General features: G+C 39.8%; 1 protein-coding gene across 2 annotated transcripts in view; it reads right to left on the bottom strand.

Annotated features, from left to right (window-relative positions):
- Positions 1 to 22,270, bottom strand: part of LOC122800065 (calcium/calmodulin-dependent protein kinase type II subunit alpha) — a 1,141,826-nt gene that overhangs the window by 271,882 nt on the left and 847,674 nt on the right. The gene's annotated exons all lie outside the window — the stretch shown is intronic.

Raw genomic sequence — 22,270 nt, 5'->3', positions numbered from 1 at the left:
TTGGGTGACGTAAGGATTAATGCCCAGCTTAGTAAGTTTATCTATGATTCCAGAGTGGGGGATGGTGACAAAGGCTTTGGCAAGGTCTAGATAGGCTATGTGAACCACCTTACCCTTGTCCTTGGCTCTGGAGACTAATTCGATGAAGTCAATCAGGTTCAGGAGACAAGATCGGCCCTTCATTAACCCAAACTGGATGGGGTCCAGTGTTTGAAGGTTGCCAATGTCTTTGTTTATAAGTTCCATGATAATATGCTCCATGGCCTTGCAGATAAGGCTCATCAGACTGATGGGATGGTAGTTTCTGGGATCCAAGGTGGATCCCCCCTTGTGGAGTGGGATAACTGTAGCTCTGTGCCACTCAGTAGGCACGAAACTTGAGGTGAGGCTATGGTTAAACATTACACTTAGGTGAGGTGCCAGTTCATATTTTAGTTCATGTAGTACACAGCCTGGGATGTCATCTGGTCCTTTGGATGCTGTATTCCTAGCTTTGGAGAGTGCGTTTTTTACCTGTGTGGCCATTATTACCGGAATTTGGCAATCTTCTGGTATTGAGATGGGTCATTTAGGGGGTGAGAGGGGGGGTGAAGTTGGCACTGAATCGATCTGCCAGGATATTGGCAATATCCTTGGGATCAGTATATTTAATGCCATTCTGTTTTGGCTCAAAGCAGATATGAGCATTGACATTTAGATTCTTGACATAGTTATAGAATGTTTTGTGGTTGTCTTTGGAATCTTTGTTTTGAATTTTATTTTCGTAACTAGCTTTGGAGGATTTTATGAGGGACCTCAGTTTTTTACTGAGGCTGGTAAGGGAGTTTTTTGCATCCTGGGATTTTCCTCTTTTCTGCAGCAGTTTCTTTCTTTTGTTGTAAAGTTTGTTTATGGCAGGGGACCACCAGTAAGGAAAGGGGGTGGGATGTAGATGTTAAGGGTGATTAGCTTATGGTCAGACCTGACTAACGAGAGGGTGATCATAGGTGTGGAGCATCGATTTCCCATGTTGGTAATGACCAGGTGTAGGATATTGAAGCCACTGGTGGGACTATGGATTAGTTGATCCAGGGTGTTGGAATTTATGAATTCCAAGAACCATTGGGCAAAAGTGTTTGTACCCGAGTAGTTTTGCCAGTTAATGTCAGGGTAGTTAAAATCACCCAGTATTAGGGTGTTTGGTTCTATCTTAAAATTTTCCAGTATGTTTAGAAATGTGTAGTGAGAATCTTGGAGCATGGTGGGGGATCTGTAGCAAGCTACAATTTGGATTGCAGTCTTACCTAGTGTTAGTTGCACCTGGAGAATTTCAGACGCATTATGTTGGGCAACTAGCCTGGTGGTGTAAATATCCTTGGTGAATATTGACACTCCTCCACCTTTAGTGTTTCGGTCCTGGTTTGGTGGCTGAAAAGTGTGGTAAGAGTTGTAGCCTAGTATTGCAGGGGTGCTCTCTGGAGCCTTGAACCAGGTCTCAGTTACTGCACAGATATCGATGTTCTCCATTTTTAGGAGTGCCTTGAGAGAGTGCATGTTGAGGTTTAGACTGCTAGCATTGAGTAGCATTACCTTCAGATTTTGCATCCTTGTACCTGTTACGGTGGTGGTTTTATCCTTTGAACTTTGCCTAAAAAAGGCACTATAGGGGTGGCAAGAGCCTTATCCAGTAACCTGAATCCCAGGGGTGACAGGTGCAGACCATCTCTGGCAAAGCATCGTGGTCTTTCTATCATGTCATCCCAGGCAGACAGATAATGGATCCCCTTTGAATGACACCAGAAGCTTAGCCAATTGTTGAAGTCAATCATTTTGCCCTTATATTGTGGTATCATTCTGGGTGAAGGCAGGATGCTACACAGGGCTAGGGTCATACCTGCCTGGGCCACATGATCTGAGAGCTCTTCCATGTCTCTTTTCATGTAGTCTGGGGAGGTACGTCTCAAGTCATTCACTCCAACATGGACAATGACAGAATCATATTTGTACTTGTGAAGTGACTTGAGTGCATGCGTTATGTGGTGGATCCTGGCACCCGACCGGCAGCTGACTGTAATTTTCTCCTTGTTCAACCTGGTGAGTGGGACATCAGTGTGCCGGACTATAGAGTCACCTATGACTAAAGTGTTAGGTACGTTGTCTTGCCTTAGGGGCTGTTGTTGGGTGGCACACTGGTGTTGTGAGCTATGTGACACTTTGGTTGTGATTGGTGTTTGTTTGCATTTCAGCTTCAGAGGTCCTTGTTGCTTGGGCAGGTTACAGTTAAGGGCCTCTGCATATATGGATTTAGTGTTGCTATATGTGGGTGGTGGCAGTGTGGGTTTAGAAGAGCTATGTGTTGCTTGAGGGGTAGTGTGGGTGTTAACCTTCTCCTCTTGACTGACTAGCACAATCTTGGGTGGAGAGAGCTTTGCTTCCATTTTGGCTCTGTAAGTGCATCTCTCTCATGTTGTAATGCTGGGTGGTAGGAGGAGAGGGTTGTCTGTGTACATGAGGCAATTGCTGCATTGCTCCAGTATGCCCAGATTCACCAGGTGGACAGGAGAAATTATCGGAAGCGGACCCTTGGACATGCCTGGTTTGGTGCTTTTTTTTTTTTTTTTTTTGTAAAGTACAGGAGCTGTTTTCCCTTACCTTAGCAAGGTACTTTGCAATTATAGGCTGTTTAGTGCCTACGATTAATTTCTCCTTATTAACAAGGAGAGTTGAGTGCTTGTTTCAGTTTAAGGCTTCCTAGTGCTTTCCAGCAGGTATTAGAGCAAGTGCTAGTCACAGGGATGCTTAAAGGTAATGTTGGCATGAAGAATCATGCTCATTAGAGGCTCCATTTAAGACCAATATTCTGGATGCTCAGTACATGAAGAACCTGTGCTGTTTATAGTGAAGTTTTTTTAAGAGTTCAGCACATTCTTGTCCATAAGGCGGGGATAGGTTTAGAGATGTTTATATTTCACTTCTGCTAGATAACAGTGAAGCTCACAACTATCTGGCACACTAAACTAAACAAAAGAGTTTTGGATGTAGTTCAATAAACAGTGGTTTCATGCTTTTATAGGAAGCTGGTACCCATGGAATTTTAAGCATTTTTCAGAGTTATTATTAAAATTTGACACCCCAAGGTGTCCAAGTATGTGTCCTCTTTTCAGACCTTCTTGTAGCCTTTACATTATCAAAGATGCAGTAGGAAACCCTTTTACTTCCATTTACATAGAATCACAGGATCATAGGATGTGCTTGCCAATTGAGGCCCATGTCCATTTGCATTTTGTCAATGCTCTCTCTCATGTTGTATGCTCCAGGTATAAATGGTTGAAGCAGGTTTGTCCAGAGATAAATTTGTGGGTACCTGTCCAATCATATTGGTTTGATTTGAAGGATGCAAGGTTGTCACTTTGCTTAACATGCAGTGGTAATTTATTTCAGAGATAAGGTAATTCATGGGTATTTACATAATGACTTACTCCTCTCTAATATTTTACCTTCTCATCTAAATCCTGCCTCCTTACTGTTAGATGTATAAACAATTTTTGTAAATACTGTTCATCCCTTTTTAGGATTGTTGAGTGTGCAATATTGGATAGTGCAGGCACAGAATACCAGAGGCCGTTCACTGTGTAAGAGCCTGTAAAAGACCATGTATAGGGATAGAACTTCAAAATTCTTCTAGTTACACTGGATCTTTAAACCATTGTTAAAAACATGTGGGACCTTTGTAGTTACTTAATGTGTCTGAATAGATACATGGCAAATGGGGCATTGCACTCCACTGACCTAATCGTAGCTGCGCACAGAAGAATGGTGACTTCTTTTGACTTGGATGATATACCTTAAGATATCGGTTGTGATAAACAGATGGATTTTTGGCTACTGATGCTACATGATAATTGAAATAGAGGGCATTATTAACTCAGATACCATGATCCATAAATACCTTTTCAGTTTGGTGTGGGATACTGGCAATGCTATAAGTTGAGGGACAGAGTTGTTTACCAAACGTGACAGTCTTATATATTTTTTTGCATTTAATTTTAAGCCTTTTCCTGCACATCACTGGTTATTAAGGGTTAGTTCTTGCTATAATGGTTTGGTATCAGAGTGTTGCTTGACAGTAACATTCACCTTACAGTCATCAGAAAACATGGTTAGCCACAGATTTTGTTCTATGGTCAGAAAAGTATGTCCCAAAAAGCAGGAGTGCTAGCCCTGTGTTCTGAAGTTCACCAGTAGTTACCCTCTTACTGTCCCCACTCCATTAACAATGTGGTTTCTGTCTTTCAGCCAGTTTGCCACTCGCCTTACCATATAAGGGCCAGCATTTAGAGCTGTTAGCTTCTTCATAATACCACTATGGAGGATTGTGTTGAATGTTTTAGCTAGATCCAGACAGGCTGTCTGGATAGAAGGACCACTATCTACTGCCTCTTTGACACTCTCAAAGATGTTCACTGAGCTGAGGAGACATGCTCTTCCCTTTACAAAACAAAACTGCTGAATGAGGTGTTTGTTATTGTAATTTATGAAGTCAGGTATGATGCATTTCATAGCCTGGGAATTCAAACTAATTAGGACAATGGGCTACTGGAGTCTGTGGTGGGGCCATTCCAGTGAAGGGGTACCATAAAAGCAGCTCTCTGTGTTTCAGGGACATATCTTGTATCCAAGCTTAGGTTAAACAAGGTCAGGAAGGGGTCCTACTAGGCATATCTGATGCTATTTGTTAGGCATCTGAGCAAATTATCTGGACCCATGAAAGTAGCATTTGTGGTTTTATAGGACATGGTTAGAAAGTGTTCCTTTATTAGTTGCAGTGTTAAAAAATTCAGGAATTTGCAGAGTTTTGATGACTATTTCCTGAGTAGTTCAATACATTGATGCATATTCATTTTTAATTTCCTAATCTAACTAAAGAACTATTTATATTTATCCCTGGCTTCTGCTGCTAGTTTCATTTCATGTTTTGCTTTCATCTTCCTAGTGGTTGCTTTTAGTGCCTTCAAACCTTTTTAACATGGGTTTTGATATGGGAAAATTTAGATTTGCTGCAGGACATGTTTTCTTCTTGTTATAGAGCATATTTATACTGTTAGACCACCAGGGTGGCTTGTCCTTCAATTTTCCCATTATATTTGGTTCTAGTAGGGATGGCCAAATCTTAATACTTAGTTATGTGGGAACAAAACTCTATAGCATAAGTAGCAGGTGATACTGCAACAGGATGTGCCTGACAATAGAGTCATCAATTACTATTTGTACTCATGAAATTAGTGGTGGTAGATGTTTTACAATCAACAGACTGGCTGCTCTCTACTACATGTATGGATAGTGAAGTATTGTTTATGGATTTTTCTGAAACTTTATCTTCCTAATTCCAGGAGGCCTCATGAATGACATTTTGTAAGCAGTAAAATATGTTAGGTTGGGAGTTGAGATCTGGAAACACTTCTGAAACTGAATCAAAGTGAACTCCCAAGCCAGGAGATATTATTAGGGGCTCTTCCTAGGGGCAAAGGCACACACCTTTTGACTCTTCATCTTCCTGGCAACCACAAAAGAAATTCCACTTACTTGGAGGCAGGCCTTTATTACCTCCTTTTTAAGTCAGGGAAAGATCCGCCTATTCCAGTGTTCTACACATAGATCTATTGCTTAAAGATAAACCATACACTATATGCTTGCGGATTTAGACCAGTAGTCATCAGGTACTAATGGTTTGCTTGGTACACACAAATCAAAAAAGTTTCATTACAACCAGAGCCATGAAAGGCATTATCTTAGAGGCACTGCTTCACTTAGATGAAGTGGCACTCTACTCTGTCCTATTTCTCACCACTACCTTAGACATGGAGAGGGCCTTTGATAAAATACAGTGTCCAGAAAGACTTTTAATAAACTACAGCATCCACATTTCTTTTGGTACCAGTATATCTGCAATAACCTCTCATTCCTTATTGAGGTTAAAGTATGGGTTTATGAGGCAGCAATCCCCACTGTCAAGAGATGCAAATTAGGCTTTGATTCTATCTGATTTGCTGATTGTACTTAGCAGCTAAGTTCAGTCTCCCTACTACTATTTCATACTGCAACTGAGTAATTAACTCAGTATATAAAAATATCTAAGCTGCCACTACAACTAGAGTTTCTCCTACTCCTATTTCTAACATTTCATTTAATGTTAACCTATTGCCTAGAATCATATACATGGGGGAGTAACTTTCCCTGTTGGATCCACCCCTTCTTATTGAAGGAGAACTCATTTGTTTATTTTTTATGTATTTGTTAACTGGGATACAGCAGTGATTATAATGGACAATTTTCAGGTTCAGCACAAGGGCACATATTATAATGGACAATTTTCAGGTTCAGCACAAGGACAATAACAGATGAACAATATTAATGCAAGCAGAGAAATGGGAAAACACTGTATGCATCTAGCTGCATACAACCTTGACAAACAAATAGTTGCAAAAATATTTTGTGTCATATCTTAATTAATGACTGGATCTTGTTGCAGATTTCATTTGGTGGTTAGTGCATGCTGTTCAGGGATTGATAGGCCTAAAACATGTCTATCAATCCTATAAGAGTTACTAAGGCTATTACTTTTAGTGATCCCAGAAGAGTAGCTGAGGCCACATAAATCCATTGCAGGTATCCCTATGAAGAGAGACAATAAATCATATTTATTAGCAGGGATTTATACCTTCTTTTCCACACTAGATATTGTTAACACAAAAATACTACACTGCATCTTCTGCAGCCCTCAGCAAAACATATTCCCAGTGGCACCTTCCACTCACTGAAGGTGTCCACTATGTGACCTTTGCACTTGGAAGTATATTATGTCTGACTTTTCATAACAAGAAATTACTCAATTATCTGAAGGTAGTTGGAGTATTGCCCGTGTAACCTTCATGAGATTTTTGGGATGTAAGTATTCAGAAAAGGGATAGATCATCAGTACAGACTACAATGACACACAACATATAAGCAAATTATAAGGCAATGAAAATCCATGACTATATCTCATAGCATTTGACTACTACAATGTAGTGAACCTGACATGTCATGCTAAAATATAGAAGAATGAGAAGTTTTAAACTCAGTTATGTGCATGACGAAATGGTCTTCCAGCATAGGTAAGACAGCCTTGGTGTATACCATTAAGAATCTTTTCCTGACTCCTCACAAGGTGCCTCTTCCTCTTCCTTTTAACAGAAGCAAACTAGATCCCACAGCAGTGTACTTCTTCACTTCATGTCTTCTTAGTGTAGTAGGTGACTAAAGGAGTATTTTTTCATTTAACCTACTAAAAAGATAAAAGTTCTAGATGCAAATAGTAGGAGGAGGTGATGGTGGGATAAGTTGATTCAAAGGTACAAAGAGTTATTTGTGAAGGGGACCACAGAACATAAAGAAGGATATATGAAGTAAGAATTCAAGTAAAACAACTGAAACAGTTACATTAAATTAAGTGCATAGTGAAGGATATTTGTGGCGGTGACATCTATATGATGCATGGTAAAAACAGGATAAATCTTCTGCCTGACTTTAGAACAACATGACAAAGGAAGTTGTGAAAAAAGACATAATTGAATAAAAGTTTTAAAAGTGTGGGGAATGTTACTAAGTATGCCCCAAGGAACAATCTGTATAAAAGCAAATCAAACCAAATATTCTGCATACAAGTATAATGATGGGCCTGGTATGCCTGTAAATGTTTATAACATTCAACCGTCCTTTCTTTTAGTCATCCATACTATGCTGTAATTTAAAGTGGATAAACTTGTGAAAATGAAGATTCCAGAAGAGGGTGGAGTAAATGGATAGGTTTTATGTTGCCACAAACCATGCTACATCCAGAAAAATAAGCAGATTGGTAAAACTATGGTCAAGATGTCCATACAGACAGATATGTGGACACAGAGGTGCTAAAGACGTGCAGAAGGCAACATAAAAAATGTGTGCAAAACTGTGTGACGTAACCATGAAGAAACAACAGAGCCTTATCAAGGTTCCATGTGAACATAAGCTGAAGCAGTTGAGTTGGTGATGACTTACACGGTAAAGGTGTACTAGTAAAATTCTTCTTTGACATAAGCTGAAGCAGTTGAGTTGGTGATGACTGAAACACGGTAAAGGTGTACTAGTAAAATTCTTCTTTGACATAAGCTGAAGCAGTTGAGTTGGTGATGACTGAAACACGGTAAAGGTGTACTAGTAAAATTCTTCTTTGACATAAGCTGAAGCAGTTGAGTTGGTGATGACTGAAACACTGTAAAGGTGTACTAGTAAAATTCTTCTTTGACATAAGCTGAAGCAGTTGAGTTGGTGATGACTGAAACATGATAAAGGTGTACTAGTAAAATTCTTATTTGATATAACTGAAGCAGTTGAGTTGGTGATGACTGAAACATGGTAAAGGTGTACTAGTAAAATTCTTCTTTGACATAAGCTGAAGCAGTTGAGTTGGTGATGACTGAAACACGGTAAAGGTGTACTAGTAAAATTCTTCTTTGACATAAGCTGAAGCAGTTGAGTTGGTGATGACTGAAACATGGTAAAGGTGTACTAGTAAAATTCTTCTTTGACATGGGACTGGGAAAGACAAGTACAAGACTGCATGTCAAAATATTTATTAAGGTGGCACTAAATAGAAGAAATGGTAATTAGCTTCCTGGAGCTGAGCCTTTTCATTTACAATTTATCATGTTTTTCCTGCCTTTAAGTGTACAACTAACCGTTATAATTATTACATACTTAAATATACCAATATAAACAATGAAACCTACATTCTAGGTGATGTAAATATCAACTGGGAAAACATTAACAGCCCCACTCCCACTCACTCTATTAACCTCTTCAATTGTACTCAAATAATCCACTCTGTTATGAGACCCAGTAAAACTAAATACTCGGTTTTTACCCTTGATTGGATCCTAGTCTCCCACCCCAATAAAATTATTGACTCCAGTACCATTCCTGACTCCATCAGTGACCATCTCCCCACCTTTGCCCTACATTCAACCTCCTCCTCCTCCCCACACCAACACCAGTACATACACACACAAAACCTCAGTAACGTCAACCCCACTATATTCATAAACTCCCTTAAACAAATGAACTGGAATATCCTAAAAATCCTTCCTCTGGAATCCGCTGTCAACTATTTTAATTACATCTTTCTAAATACCCTTAGTGGTCTAGCTCCAATAAGAACTAAAAGAATAAAAATCAATACTGCCCCATGGCTATCCAAAAATACCAAACAGCTTATGCACCAAAGGGACAAATCCTGGAAACTATACCAAAAGAACAAACTCCTTGAAACCCTTCTACAATATACACAACTACGTAACCTTGCCAAAAAACAAATCATTAGAGATAAAAAAATCTTACTACATCAGACTCCAGTCCAATCACACAACCAATCCAAAGAAATTCTGGAACTCAATATCTGCTCTTCTCAGCCCAGACCCCAGCAAATCTGATCAAGAACTAGCTTCATTATTTAACTCTTTCTTTATTATCTCCATATCTGAACTCACTAAAACCTTTCCAAGCCATAATATTCTCTCTCAATCTACTTCCCCTTCCACCCCTCCGTGTCCCCAGCTCTCCGCTTATCTTTAACCTTAAACCCATCTCAACCAACTACATAAAAAGACTACTCTTCAAAATAAAACCTTGCTCTAATGCCCCTGACAACTTACCCTCTCAATTTCTTAAGCTAGCTGTTGATGGCATTGCCTATCCCATTAGCATTCTAATCAACAGATCCATTCAGGAATCCTATGTCCCCAAACATTGTTGTAAAGCTTACATCCTCCCTCTCCACAAAGAAGGCAAAAACACCAACATATTTAATTTCCATCCAATAGTTATCCTCTCCCCAATCACAAAAATCATGGAAAAATGCATCCACCTTCAACTCATGCCCTACTTAACCCAACACCATCTCCTTACCTCAACCCAACATGGCTTTTGGCCAGGACATAGTACCACAACAGCCCTCCTTTCTTTCCTTGACACTGTCAATCATACCTGAGAAACTGGAAAAATTGTATCCACTATGTTTCTTGACCTTTCCAAAGCTTTCAACGCTGTTTCCCACACCCACCTTCTGAGACATCTTTCTAATCTCAACCTCTCTCGAAATACCCTATCCTGGTTCTCCAGCTACTCGTCTGACAGATCAGAGGCTGTGAAATGGGACAAAGGCACTTCTTCTTTTCTCCACACCCCTACAGGTGCACCCGAGGGATCCATACTGGGTCCTCTACTGTTCAACATCTTCATCAACACCTTTCACTCTGCCATCCCTAATGCTTCAGTAATTCAGTATGCAGACGACTCAACTTTAGTTTGCTCTGCTACTAATCTCCCTGATCTTCTATCAATAACTCAGGCTGCCTTCTCAACCACTGAAGCCTGAATGATCCAAAACCATCTTTCTCTGAATGCCAACAAATCCAAATTATTAATATTTCCACCATCAGAATCCTTCCCTTCAGACAAAACCTCTTTCCAAGTACTAAGACAAAACAACACTCCTATAGAAATATTTACCCATGCTAAATTACTAGGAGTTATAATAGATGAACAAATAAAATTCTACCTCCATGTCCTTCAAAATACAAAGAAAACCCATCAAAAGCTTGGCATGCTATACAGAAACAACCACTTGCTTTCCCCCACTCTAGACACACTCCTGCCTTACATTACCTCCTTCCCTCCCTTATGTATGGTGCTCCCCTGCTAACAAACCTGTCATCCTCTCTCACTTCCAAGTTAGAAACCTGCTATAACAAAATATCCAAATTTGCCAATAACTCTAAGTACTCCTCCCATCATTGTGAAGCCCTCCACTCACTACAGTGGCTAGAACTTCCTAACTACCTAGACTACCTTCAATTGATCACAGCCCATAGACTCCTCTTCAACCCAACATACCCAACTCTATCTACCCCACAGACATCTCAGATCTGAAAATCAAAACCTAATCACTGTTCACAAACCTAACCGCTCACCTGAACAACTACTCCTCTCTTTTTCCTTAGCCAAAAAATGGAACTCACTTACCCCTACACTAAGGACTATGCAGAATCTAGAAAACTTTAAGAGTCTCCTCCATTCATACCTTGTCTCTAAATGGAAATGTACCTGTATCCTTCCAACCTAACCCACCTCCCTTATGCTGCTTCCTCATTGCTATCTCAATAATATTCTCTACTACTAAGCCTTCTTTATAACTTACCCTCTCAATTTCTTAAGCTAGCCGTTGATGGCATTGCCTATCCCATTAGCATTCTAATCAACAGATCCATTCAGGAATCCTATGTCCCCAAACATTGTTGTAAAGCTTACATCCTCCTTCACGGACTTTTCACCTAGTAATTTTAACTATCACTTTTTCTGACACTACTCTAAATGTAACCATTTATTGACTTCAGTGTCTTAATATGTTCTATATGCTACTAATATGTCACTGTGATATTATTAGCTATTACACTAGGTTATTTTGATAATCTCTGCTCATCACTTACATATACATTCTGTTATATTTGCATTGTGGAGCTTTTCTCCTCGGGCCTCCACTGAAAACGGGCTATCTTAGCCCAGTGGACTTCCCCAGTCATCAAACTGGAAATAAATAAATACGTTTACAGGAAATACAGTGACTTAATTATAATACTACAAGTGCTATGTATATAATTAGATATTATTATGTAGTAATTGTGGTGGAGAAGGTACTGCAAAAATATTTACACAATTTATAGATTAATTACGGTCATAGAGGAGAGCTGATGAGAATAAGAGATCTGAATGGAAAGCCAGTGCTGTAGTTATTGGTGGGAACAGAGTCAAAGTGGACGGGAGTTGTCAAAGGTGGCGTCAAGTAGGGGTTAAGTAGACCATGGCACTGAATGTGGCAGTATTATACAAGAACATGATGGATGATGGGGTGATGTGGAGGCATGCATCAAGGAAGTGGGAGCAATATTTGAAAAGGAAAAATAAAGTGGAAGAAAGTAAATGCCAGTTAGGATGATAGAGTTAGATCATTGTGTTCTTACAACAGATGATGAAGAATCTGTGGACAGAATAAATACACAGAAAGTGGGGACAGTAAGATGGAATATACAGAGCCTCGGATTACAGTGAAATAAAAAGTGAGGGATAAAAAGCAAGACAGGGGGAGAACAAGATGTGAAAGATAAAGACTAAGGTAATGCAATGTAGTACTGCAGAAGGCAACCGTGATAACAAATTCCTAATGACTAAAAATGAACAGCAAATAGATATTAACTAGCATCAAGGAGGCACACTGGACCAGGTAGGAAAAAGGGGTACATGCATCATTTCCACTAAGGACCCTTGGCCTAGCTCAGAATGAAAGATACAGTGCAAGATAATGGAACAACATTTTAGTTGTCAAGGTAGAGAGGGTATGACTGTAGTTATATGGAGCCTTAAAGGATAGTCTCACTGTAAATGAAGAAAAAATAATCTGTAAGGTTCTAACAGAATGTGGGGAACTGGTGCTATTATAAGAAACACAAAAATTAAGGAAGCAGAGAAACTCTTCTCAAAAGAATTCCCAGAGGTAGAAATGGACACTAAAGGAGGAAGTGAGAAATTAGAACTAGCCATTATTTACATGGGAGGTTAAATAACGTTATGCAGGTGGTGGCCAAAATTGGAAAGGATAGGTGATAGATTTGGAAAGTGAGAACTGAAGAGACACATTGGTAAACGGGTAACAGAAAAGCTGGACAGTGATGATGGCCTGATTTTTCTGAAGCATGGAGAAAGATGGAGATTGGTCAGAAAGAAGGTAAAGAAGACAACGTCAGTGGTAATTAAGAAGCAGAGCTGGACAGACTACTTGGCAAGAAATTATTCCAAAATAGCCTGAGGGATGCATTGACAACAATTTGTACCTGGGATGAACAGATGTTTGGCAATAGAATTTGGGCAGAAAAGGGACTATATGTTCCCAGGAAGAGGCCAGATATTAGCTAATTTGAAACATAAATTAAAATCCAAGTGTATCAGCTACATTAAGCAGTGATGAAAGAAGGTTATCTCCAATCATGTAGCAGTTGTGTAAAAAGGAGGTGCAGGAGTGACAGGATGGGAGGGAAGGATATAACTAGATGGATGGGGCTAACTACAACAGAGGTAAAGATGGCAAGCAACATTTCCAATAAAGTGAAGCAGATCAAAGGAGACTGAAAACAGAACAGACAAAGTAGAAATAAGAAAGGCACAAGCAGTTAAGGGTTACTCTACTGGTCGATTAAGTTTGATTCCATAAGCATCAATTGCACGTGGCTCAAATTGCTGACGATCACATCATCTAACAATGTTTTTGCAAAGCAAATTGCTGTCAGTGAGATTTCTAACTGTGCACCAGCAATGATTCCCTTTCTGAGGTGAATTCTCCTTTCTTTGAGTTTGTGCCAACATAGAGTTGGCACATATAAGTTTAGGTTGTGGGGTCTTGCTACTCCCAGATAAACACATGGGGGCCTGTGTCCTAGTAAAATAATAGTTCAGTTTAGTTTATTGATTGTTTGTTTTTGTTGTTTTTTCTGTGACTCTGATCATTGTCGGGTCGATGTTCAAAAACCCATAGTGGAGGTATAGTTAAGTCACTGAAAAGAAGAGACAGTGTTGGGGAGAGGAGGTGATTCAAAGGCTGTATGGTTGGGCAGTATAAGAATAAAGAATAATTTAGGAAGCTACTATAGACAATGAAGATAGGTTATGGGAGGAAAACAAGAATTTGGGGAGGGATGAAGGCAGCTAGATAGCTAGGTAGTGTAAACTAATTTAAAAATGTTATATATATTTCTCTTTCTTATTTCAGACTGTTGGTATATTTGTAAGATATATGTGAATGCTGTTTAATTTATAGTTTGTATGTTTACTGTGCCATGAAAATGTGTGTGACTTTGTGACCCCCACACCTTCTGAATGAAAAAAAGAGACAAAAGGCAAAACGGAAACAGACAAAGATTAAAAGTGAAACTTCAGTGTAAATTTTTGCAGTTTTTAAGGAAGGACACAATGGCTTGTATATAATTAAGTTACTCAAGAGTTAGGAGTTAGGAAGCAAAAAGCCATAAAAGTGCACTCATGGCACATTCAAATGAAGCAGTCATGAGTATTCAAATGGCAAATACTTCCATTGTATGTGGAGGTATAGAGGTCAATGTAACCCTACTGTTTTTTTTTTTTTTTTTAATGTGGTAACAGAAAAAATTAGCTGGAATGCATGTATTTACAGCTGAAAGCAAATATCTTCGTGACCAACTCTATAAAGTTCATAGGTTCATAGGTAGGTACTAGGCTATTGGCCCTAGGGCCTATACAAGCCTAGCCAAAAAGGTACCCTGGCTTTCGCCACCCAAGAAAATTATTTTCCTGTGCCCCTGTCAAGCAGAACCACAGAAGTGATCCACGGGGTGAATTTCCTATTACCCATCCAATCATCAAGATTTTTCGTGAAGATTGCTAATGAGGAGCTCTGTTTGACATAAATAGGTAGTCTGTTCCAGAGTATGGGAAGTCTCTGGGACAGGAATCTATCCCTCCAGCATGTTCTGTTTATTGTGGTGACAAAGTTTAGGTCCCTAGAGCGTGTAGCTCAGAGGGATTTGGATTTCTTTAAGTGAAGCATGTCCAACAGCATTGGGTTTGACATAGCTTTGTATGTTACGCAGAGATCGCCTCTGAGTAGGCGATATGCGATGGAATAAATCTGGAGTTTTTTGAGACGGTCTGCATAAGGCATCTGTTTGAGGCCAGTAATCCTCTTTGTGAGGTATTTTTGTGGCCTTTCCAGTTGTTGTAGATGTCTTGTGAGGTACATACCAAAAGGGGCATTGTACTCTATAATGGGTCTAATGAGTGATGAGTAGAGGGGAACAATGACCTCTTTTTTTCTGGATGAAAAACCTTTTGTGATGAGGTGTGCCACTTAGAAGGATTTCCTGACCACTGTGGCGATGTGATTATCAAAGGAGAGACTACTGTCCACCTGTGTCCCAAAGTCTCTTATTACACTTTCGGTGTTAAGTAGACTACTGACTATGTGGTAGTTCAAGGGGACAGAGTTTTTACCAAAGGGGATGACAATGCACTTTTTGGCATTGAGCTTGAGACCATGGCTTTGACACCAGGCATCTGTCTCAGTGAGGCCCTTTTGTAGGATGCCCACATCGTTAGGAGTTTTGATTATGGCTCCTAGTTTGCAGTCATCTGCAAATTTAGTTAGCCAAAGACCTTCTGTGTTAGCATGTACTTCACAGAAGTAGATACCAAACAGGAGAGGACCCAGGACTGAACCCTGTGGTACTCCACTTGTCACTGGTCTGAAGTCTGATTTAGAGTCTGCTACTTTCACAGTGTGGGTTCTGTCAGTAAGCCAGTTGGCAACCCATCTTGTGACATACGGATTTATACCTAGTTTAGTGAGTTTATCTATAATTCCTGAGTGGGGGATGGTGTCAAACGCCTTGGCGAGATCTAGATAGGCTGTGCGAACCACCTTACCCTCATCTATGGATTTGGTGACTACTTCAAAGAAGTCTATCAGGTTTAGAAGACATGATCTGCATTTTACAAACCCAAATTGTGTGGGGTCCAGAGTTTGGAGATCTCCAGTGTCTTTCTTTATGAGCTCCATGATGATACGTTCCATGGCCTTGCAGACCAGACTCGTCAGGCTAATGGGGCAGTAGTTCCTGGGGTCTGTTGTGGCCCCCCCCTTTGTGGAGTGGGATAACTGTCGCAGTGTGCCATTCAATGGGCACAAAGCCTGAGGTGAGGCTATGACTGAACACGGTACTTAGGTGGGGTGCCAGTTCATTCTGTAGTTCATGTAGAAGGCTGCCTGGGATGTTGTCAGGTCCCATGGATGCTGTGTTCTTGGCTTTGAAGAGTGAGGTTTTTACTTGTGCAGCTGTGATTACAGGAGCATTGCATTCTTCCGGTATAAAGAAGGGCCCTTTAGGGGGTGAGAGGGGGGTAAAGTTAGCACTGAACCTATCTGCCAGGATGTTGACAATATCAGTTGGTTCTGTGTATTTAATGTCATTGTGCTGTAACTCAGACCAGATCTGAGTGTTGCCATTGAGATTCTTGACATAGCTATAGAATGCTTTGTGGTTGTCTTTAGAATCAGTGGCAATTTTGTTTTCATAACTAGCTTTGGAGGATTTTATGAGGGATCTCATCTTCTTACTGAGGCGGACCAGGGAGTTCCTCCAATCGTGGGATTTTACTCTTTTTTGCAACAGTTTCTTTCTTCTGTTGTAGAGTTTGTTTATGGCAGAAGACCACCAGACTGGCTTCCTTGTTTTGGAGGATAGCATCTTGGTTCTGTTAGGGATAGCATGATCCATGCACTCATGTAAGTGCTTATAAAGTGCATTTGTGTAGGATTCAGCAATCGTACCTCTATTGTCCATCTGCATGGATGTCGTGAAGTTTGCCACTTCTGTCTTATGAAGCGTGAAGTTGGCTTTGGAGAAATGTTTTACGGTTGTTTTCCTAATGGGGGGTGGGAGCGGGATATGGATGTCTAGGGTGATTAGCTTGTGGTCGGATCTGACCAATGAGGAGCTGGCCTCTGTTGTGGAACACCGGTCAACCATGTTGGGGATGACCAGGTCTAGGATATTGCTGCCCCTGATGGGGGTGTGGATAAGTTGATCCAAGGCGTTGGAATTGATGATTTCCAGAAAACATTGAGCAAAAGAGTTGGTACATAAGTAGTTTTCCAGTTAATGGTTGGGTAGTTGAAATCACCCATTATTAGAGTGTTGGGTTGTACCTTAATATTTTCCAGTGTATCAAGAAAAGAGGAGTGGGAATCCTGGGGCATGGTGGGGGGTCTGTAGCAAGCTTCAATCTGGATTGCAGTTTTGCCCAGAGTTAGTTGAACTTGGATAATCTCAGATGCATTATGCTGAGCAACTAGCTTGGAGGTGTGGATATCCTTAATGAATATGGACACGCCTCCACCTTTAGTGTTTTGGTCCGTGTTTGGTGGCCGAAAGGTGTGGTATGAATTATAGCCTGGTAATGCAGGGGTGCTCTCTAGAGCCTTGAATCAGGTCTCTGTCACTGCACAGATGTCAATGTTCTCTATTTTAAGGAGTGCCTCGAGTGAGTGTATTTTGAGGTTTAGACTTCTAGCATTGAGTAGCATTACCCTCAGATTTTGCTTGCTTGTACATGTTATGGTGGTGAATTTGTCATTTGAACCTTGCCTAAAAAAGGCACTATAGGGATGGCAAGAGCCTTCGCAGTATCCGGAATCCCAAGGGCGACAGGTGCAGGCCATCTCTGGCAAAGCAGTGTGGTCTGTCGATCATGTCATCCCAGGCAGACAGATACTGGATTCCCTTAGAACAACACCAAAAGCTTAGACAATTGTTAAAGTCAATCATTTTGTCCTTGTACTGTGGTATCATTCTGGGTGATGGCAGGATGCTACTCAGGGCTTGGGTCATACCTGCCTGGGGTACAAGATCGAAGAGCTCCTCCATGTCTCTTTTCATGTAGTCCAGGGAGGTACAGCTCAGGTCATTCACACCAACATGGACAATGACAGAGTCATATTTGTACTTGTTGTGGAGTGACCTGAGTGCGTGTGTTATGTGGCAGATCCTGGCACCTAACAGGCAGCTGACAGTAACTTTTTCCTTGTTTAGCCTGGTGAGTGGAACATCAGTGTGCCTGACTATAGAGTCACCTATGACTAGAGTGTTGGGTACATTATGCCTTATGGGCTGTAGCTGAGTGGCACACCGAGTATATGGGCTATGTGTCATTTGGGTTGTGTTGGGGAGTGGAGGTTGTTTGCATTTCTGCTTTGGAGGTCTGCGTTGTTTGGGCAGATTTGTACTGAGAGCCTCCGCGAATGTAGGTCTGTGTTTTGTACTTCTGTGTGTGTGTTTTGGTGGTGTAGGTTTTGAGGGACTATGTGATGAGTGTGGTGCGGTGCAAGTGTTTACCTTCTCCTTTTGACTGTCTAGGCCAGTCTTTGGTGAAGAGAGCTTTGCTTCCAGTTTGGCTATATAAGTGCATCTCTTACAGGTTGTAGTGTTGGGTGGTAGGAGGAGAGGGTTGTCTGTGTACATGGGGCAATTGCTGCATTGTCCCAAGATGCCCAGATTCATCAGGTAGACAGGAGAAAACACTGGGAGCTGACCTTTAGACATGCCAGAATAGGTGCTTATTTATTAAGTACTAAAAACTGTTTTCCTCTAGACAAGTGAGGAAAGTTGAGTGCTGTAGTAATTTGTAACTTATTTAGTGCTTACAATGAGTTCTGAACAAGTGCTGAGCTCAAAGGAACAGATTTGAGTGCTAAAACTAAAAAGCTGGCTAGTTGCAAGAGAAATTTTGAAGAACAGACTTTATGGCGCCAGGAATAGTTTAATCCCAGTTAAGTGGAGGGGGGGGGGACTTAGGAGCTCACAAACTGTCCTGGACACAGCAAATCCATATCTGGACAAGACCTGCCACAGGAAAGGGGGGAAGCAAGATTAGAATTTTTTTTCCAGTAAAAGTGGAAATGGAGAAAGCTAGAACAGAAGTTAATTCAACGTTAAGAATCTGAGTGGGTTGGCCTTCACAAATTTTCTCTATTAGATTGAGTGAACTAATAACACTAGACTGGGAGGAGTGTCACAGATCAAATATAGAGTATGGGCGGGCAACTGCAAAGCCACCAAGTATAAGAACACACAACACTAGGTAGGGTGGGTGGGAAAAATTAAAATTACAGTTCCTAGCTGTAGCCACTAAATGAAAGTTTTAAACAGATCAAGGAGCAGACTCTAGAGAATGCTTTTAACTGTAAACAGACAATTATAGTAATGCACACTATTACAGTTCCTAGCTGTAGAACACAGAAACCTCAAAAAATCAAAAATGCACAGAAAAGCTCGGATAGAGCGCTCACAAACTGAAAATACAACTCTCAGCATGAAAAAGCAGTTTACGGTGAAGTAATTCAGTAAACATGCAATTAGAGTAATGAAACAGTATCTAGCAATGAAAAATACAGTTAAAACAGTGTAAAACAGTACATAAATGCAGTGAAACAATAAAAAAGCTTTATAACAGTGCAAAATGTAGTAGATCAACTGTATAGCACAATTATAAGCGTTTCAGAAGTGCAGTTCAGTGAAATAAGTGTAAGAAATAACTTATTCTGCTCTTGGTATCTTAAGGAATTTCCACTTATGCAATGCAATCCAGAGCCTGAGCAATACAAGCACAACCTTTATAAGACACAGGGTTTATATACCGGTAAGAATGGAAGAGTTGGAAGATCAAATTACTACTCAGCCCCTGCTATTACCCAATCACTCATACTACAGAAGGCCAAGAGGCCTTGTTACTCTCAATAATAATGAAGACTATCAGTTTTGTTGTTTACATCCTGCCTTGTATAATTTTGCTGAAGTAGAATAGTTAGGCCCAGTATTTCTTCAGTGAGGGAAAGCCACTGTATTTTTTTAACTTCGCTATATTTTTCTCTTTGAAATTATTTCTGCACAATTGACTGCTATTTTTATATTCACTTTGCATTTGGCTTGACCTCCTTATTATTTAAGTAAAGTTTAATTTATACACTTATAAGATCTTGCAGCCTGTATTTATCATTTAATCATACATTATTTATTATCTGAAAAGAATGTGTTATTTAATGCTGTAAGTTGGCAAATCTGTGGCATCCACTTCAGTTCACCAGATTGCTTAAGCATACTAGCAGTGTTACACTTTATAATACATAATCAGCTAAATCAAAAGTGAGAAGTAACTGGTATCTTTAGGCAGTGGCGGCTGGTGACTTCAAATCAAAGGGGGGCTGCAAGAGACAGCTGAATGGGTGTAGTCAATGGAAGGGGTGCGGCCAACTAGAAAGGGGAGGAGCTATGCTCAAAACCACAAAAACTAACTAAATACACTGCCATGGGTGCCAAACCATCATTATGAGGAGTCCAATCAAGACAAAATGAAGTGTAGAAGAATAAAAATATTTCAATGCATTGGCTGCATGGCAGCTTACTTAATATCTTGATGAAAACAAAAAGGTTGTGAGGCATGAAAAAATAAATTTCTTTTTTAAATACATTAATGGAATGCCAGTCAAAATCAAGTATAAGAAAAACAAGCAGCACTCAAACTCAAACCACTTCTTGCACTGCAGTTCTAATTTATATTCAGCTTTATTAAAGTGCCAAGTAACATGCTGAAAGTAGAAATCTCTGATGCCCCCACTTGAAAAATGTTCCTTATCCAAAAAAAGACCTGCTGCCTGACAACTATCTACTTGTTTCATAGGGAAAACATGATCAAAGTAAAAAATGAAAAGCAAACAAGAAATAAGCTCAAGATATATTGCTTAAAAGGATTACTGTACAGGTTATGGACCACATGATTGGCATTCTGTTTAGTTTACGGGTAAAGCCTGCAGAGATGACTGAAGTCTCCAAGTGTAATAAGCTTCTTAAAATAATGTAATCCTGTCCCTTATTACAAATACTGTCATATGCATTTCAATACCAAAGGCTTATACATTATCTAGTTAAGTATTCTCTACATGGTAACAAAAGAAACCCTTTTAATGTTGACAATTCTTTAACAGTATGCTTATTAAAGCTTACTTGCATCTTACAATCTCAGCCAAGCTTACCTGTTGGCCATTACAGTATTGCTACATAAACACAGAGCAACAGGCACTTTGAGTAATAAGCATAAATCAACAGTACAAAAAATGACAGAAACCAGACCATTCTGCAAAAATCAAGGACAGAGGAAAAGCCACTGTAGTACTTGTGTCTACCTTGGATGGGGGGGGGGGATACTCTGCACATTTACACTGCATAACTACTACTTGCCTTGCTTCGACACATCCAGAGTCACTACATGGGGGAGTGGGGTGCAACAAATATGTCACAATTTGAAATGTCTCTGGCTGACTGTGATGACCCAGACGTTTGTCATACCTCTTAGCCTCAGAGCAAGAAATCTGGACAAAGCCATACAAAGAAGTGGGACAAAGGCCCAACAATAAGGACAGTTTTTAAAATATTGCTCTTATAAACTTAGAAAGATAATAGAATAGGTCTTGCATTAGTATGAATTTTCTGAATGGTATGAAATCTGAAACTCAAATGTCTGTCATTATTTTCTAACTTCAGTCTTTAATGGTCTGTCACTAATTTGCCAAAAAAAGCACAATTTTATGAAAAATGGAAAAATATGTAAAAATATAAAATAGCCACACAATACAGCTGGGTACCTGTCAAAGAAGGGACACTTTGATATTAGTACTGCTAACTTGAGCAGCTGACAAAATAAAATAATCTACATGCATTTCTGAAATAAAAGTAATCTATAACTCTAATTATTACAGTTATTTCTTAATTGTAAACCCTCCATGTTTTCTTCCAAAATTGCTATTTTGCGGAGGGATTATTAGGGGAGGAGCAACATTTTGAGCCAAAATCAGGGACAGTTGAGAGGTTTGGCTATGCCTAATTCTATAAAGCAATTTATTTGCATGTACCTCTCAACCTGTTAATGCAATAAATTTGGACAAGGCCAAATATATTGGGGGAACATATAAACAGTACTAAAAATTGCTCTTTTATAAACTGAGACAGTTGATAGAACAACAGGTCTTACTTTAGCATGCATTTTTCTGAAGGTTATGAAGTCTAAAACTTGGTGTGTCATTGTTTAGTGACTTAATTCCTAAATGATTTGCCAGAAAACCACAAATTTTATGAGGAACAAACTAAAAATAAGAAGCAAAAATCGATTAATTCTTTGAGAATCTGGACAGTTGGGAGGTATAGTTCAGCTGGGGCTGTCTAAGTTTGCCGCCCTTCTCCCTCACAAAATCATGGTCGAATGGAACCTCCCCCTGCAGCCATTCCAATGATCCATTATTTGGCTATTTCACTCCATTTACCATAAACACTAAAGTGCATACTGATTTATTTCTATGATGATTTGGACTTCATTTGAAAGTTTTATTTTGCATTTTACAGCACAAAAACTAAGACATTTGCTAAACAAACTTAGCATTAAAACTTCTCTGCCCTTGAAACTCACATTCATTGAAACAGCATTGAAACCCACATTCAAAGAAAATACATTTTACCAGTGGCAGATAAAGATTAATTCTGGGCTGTTTTCAAATCATAGGCCCCTTGCATATGAAACATACATGTGCTCT

Source organism: Protopterus annectens, chromosome 4.part0 (genome assembly GCF_019279795.1).
Source record: "Protopterus annectens isolate FY-2018-M chromosome 4.part0, PAN1.0, whole genome shotgun sequence".
In the NCBI taxonomy this organism is placed as follows: domain Eukaryota; kingdom Metazoa; phylum Chordata; order Ceratodontiformes; family Protopteridae; genus Protopterus; species Protopterus annectens.
Note: the sequence above shows the minus strand (reverse complement) of the source record. Positions and strands in the feature narration are given on the sequence as shown.